The sequence below is a fragment of the Hippopotamus amphibius genome, chromosome 7, assembly GCF_030028045.1.
Source record: "Hippopotamus amphibius kiboko isolate mHipAmp2 chromosome 7, mHipAmp2.hap2, whole genome shotgun sequence".
NCBI lineage: Eukaryota > Metazoa > Chordata > Mammalia > Artiodactyla > Hippopotamidae > Hippopotamus > Hippopotamus amphibius.
The window spans coordinates 120146849-120150421 of NC_080192.1; the positions used below are offsets into that span (position 1 = coordinate 120146849).

Genomic DNA, 3573 nt, shown 5'->3' on the forward strand with positions numbered 1-3573 from the left:
AACCAAGTGCGTTATTTTGGGGGTGATGCCACCTCCTGTTGAGCTCCTCAACTTCAGGAGCAGCCCTGGTGCTAGATTTCAGTCTCCACTAGTCCCCTTAGTTAGGCACTCTTGTTTAGGGCCAGCGCATACACTTTATGGTGGTGACTCTGATGGCCAGAAAGAGAGGACTCTCAAGGCTGGTGAGAAGCATCATGAAAACTTTTGAACTTGGTTTTGGATGGGTCTATTGAACTTATGTTTGAATATTGATTACACCCAACAGTGTTCTAAAAATTCACATCAAAGAGAATAAGGAAAGCACTCTGTGAATGAAGGCTGGACTGAGGAGAAGCTGGGAACCCATCCAGATTTTTTTCACAGAAATCAAGCCTTCCTTGGAACAGATCCTAAATTGAAATGATTGGATTTCAAAGCACTTTCCTCCTGAGAATGAGATGGACTGAGAGGTGAAGCGACTGAGATGGAAGGAGCGTGATGTAACGTAATACATAAGTCTTATCTGCGTCCAATTATTTCTACATCATCTCTCTCCTGAAATTCCCCCCACAGAATAACATAAAGGTGGTGACTTTGTCATCCACACCCACCATGTCCACCACCTTGTATTTCACCCATCTTATGCTTCTCACTTTTCCCCAAAGCAGGTGGAGATATTTCACATTTCTGGTCATTTATTTATGCCACTTATTTCCTGGCCTGAATTTCCTTTCTTTCCTTTACCTGGAAAACTTCTACTACAATCAAGCTTCAGGAAACACAACCCAGGAATAGGGTAGTTAAAAATAAGTGCAAATATGGAGGGATAAACAAAACCACATATTTGAACTGCTCGGATTTGGATCTCAAAAGTCTAAACCCAAAAAAAGCATCTGGTACATAGTATGAACTCAAGAAATGTTAGTGGCTTTTCCTTTTGACAGCACACGGCAGCAAGATGGTGGTGCAGATTTCCAAGGAGAGGAAGTTTGTCACCGATAGCATCTTCAGAGCTGAACTGAATGGGGTTCTCACTCAGGATCTGGCTGAAGATGGATACCATGGAATTGAGGTCCGAGTTACACCAACCAGGATAGACATCATTATCCTGGCCACCAGAATGCAGAATGTTCTTGGTGAGAAGGGCTAGCAGATCTACAAATTGACTGCTTTGGCTTCCCTGAGGGCGGTGTAGAGCTTTATACTGAAAAGGTGGCCACAAGAGGTCTGTGTGCATTGCTCAGGCAGGGTCTCTGCATTACAGACTCTTAGGAGGACTTGCTATGAGGAGGAGGGCCTGCTATAGTGTGCTGTGGTTATCATGGAGAGTGTGGCCAAAGCCTGTATGGTCATGGTACTAGGCAACTCTGAGGACATGGGCCTAAATCCATGAAGTTTGTGGATGGACCGATGATCTGGGACACTGTTAACTACTATGTTGACCCTGCCGTGGGCCACGTGCTACTCAAACAGAGTGTGCTGGGCATCAAAGTGAAGGTCATTTTGCCTTGGGACGCAAGTGGTAAGATTGGCCCTAAGAAGCCCCTTCCTGATCTTGTGAGCATTGTGGAACCCCAAAATGAGATAGCACCTACCACCCCCATTTCTGAAGAGAAGGGTGGGAAACTGGAGTCACCTACCATGCCCCAACCAGTACCCAGAGCATAACAGGGTATTCTTGGCAGCTGCATCTAGAGTATGGATGTTACTCTGTAAAGACCTTTAATAAAATAAAATATTTTTAAAAGACCTGTGGCCTGACTAGACTGTACATTCAGTGTTCAGACTGAGGATCATGTCACCCCATGGGAGTATTGATTGATTCTTAAGCTGCCTGGCTCACAGTGTTTTTTGCTTTCCCTGAAATCCTCCTAGTTTCAGCTGTACCTGTGACGCAAGGGCCAGAGCAGGAGGACCCAGGCAGTGGTAACCAGAGAAGTACCCTGTGGAGGGGTAAATCTGGTGATGGTGTAAGCTGATTGCTAACAGGAAAGCACCTTGATGAACTCGTCCGTAGTCCAGGGTTATAGGTTTAGAAGAGGGATATGTTCAAGATGATTTTCTTTCTGTATTGCACATAGAAAATGAATACAATAGCCATTACATTTGGGGGTTATACAAAAAAAGGAGAAATATTAGTAGAATGAATAAAGTAGATAATGTTTTATATGTTTAAGAGTCTTGCTAATTTTTGTTGGACTATCAGGTCTTCTGCAACATTTTGTCTGCAGTTAGGTCCTTATGTACATTTCCATCTGAAAACTTTTGAGATGCGATGAGCAGTGCCTTACCTGAAATGAGACTCATTGACCTGTGGACCACAGACTATATGTGTACCAGGCCCTGGTATGCTTAGCTAGCCCTGGGCACACTTGGTTGTGTCCTGCTCTTACCCCAGGGTGCAGATCATGATGCTTTTCTATCTAGCAATGAGCTAAAGGTCTTAATTCCAGACTGGCACCGGGAATTGAGATGGTTCTGCCCTTTTTGACATGGAATGCTCCTGTCCTGCATAGTTCAGTGGTGAAGAGCATGGGTCCTGGATTCAGATAAACCTGGATGGGATTCTATTTCCTTTATATCTAAGCTTAGTGAAGGTTCTCAACATCTCATTTGTAAATTAGAGCTAACAGTAAATTCTCATATTGTGAGCACTAAATAATAATGTAGAAGACACTCAATATGGTGCACATAGAAGTAATTAATACCTCTTTGACTTCTAAGATTAGGAACACCGTCCAAAGCCAGCTGAATATTGGCTAGTGGGATGGCCTTCTAAGATTCTGGTTATTGACCTTTACGTGTCAGACCTACTGTTGAGTAAGCAATTCTTGCAGCCTATCTTCCTTTTGTTTCTCTGTTCTCCTCTAGCCAGATTCTAACAAGGAAGGGATGGGAGGAGAACAGAAGAATCTCTTGGTCTCATAATTTGCCTTGGCTTTGGCCTTGGTAAGACAAAAGACATTGATTATTTTAGAACACAGTAATTAAGTAGGCAGGGTACAGACTGCCAATAATATCAACAAAGCAATCCATTAAGAAGAGTAGTTGTTGGGAATTCCCTGGTGGCGCAGTGGTTAGGAATCCGCCTGCCAGTGCAGGGAACATGGGTTCAAGCCCTGGTTCGGGAAGATCTCACATGCTGAGGAGCAACTAAGCCCATGTGCCACAACTACTGAGCCTGCGAGCCAAAACTACTGAGCCCACATGCCACAACTACTGAAGCCCGCACGCCTAAAGCCTGTGCTCCCCAACAGGAGAAGCCACCACAGCGAGAAGCCTGCGCACCACAACAAAGAGTAGCCCCCACTTGCCACAACTACAGAAAGCCTGCTCACAGCAATGAAGACCCAACGCAGCCGATAGATAGATAGATAGATAGATAGATAGATAGATAGATAGGTAAATAAATAAATAAATAAATAAACAAATAAATGAATAAGTAGGTGCTATTGGTTAAAAAACTGACTTTAAACAAAAATTTGCCATGGGTGAGCCAAAATCTTGCATAATTCATCTAAAGATGGGGGAGAGTTGACTTCATTTGTCAAGTGTTTCTAAATACTGTCCATAAATGGGCATGAAATAAATATT

At 43.5% G+C, this 3573-nt stretch overlaps 1 pseudogene; it reads left to right on the plus strand.

Annotated features, from left to right (window-relative positions):
- Positions 1–937: 937 nt before the first annotated feature.
- LOC130857166 (40S ribosomal protein S3-like) lies at positions 938–1647 on the plus strand (annotated as a pseudogene).
- Positions 1648–3573: the final 1926 nt, after the last annotated feature.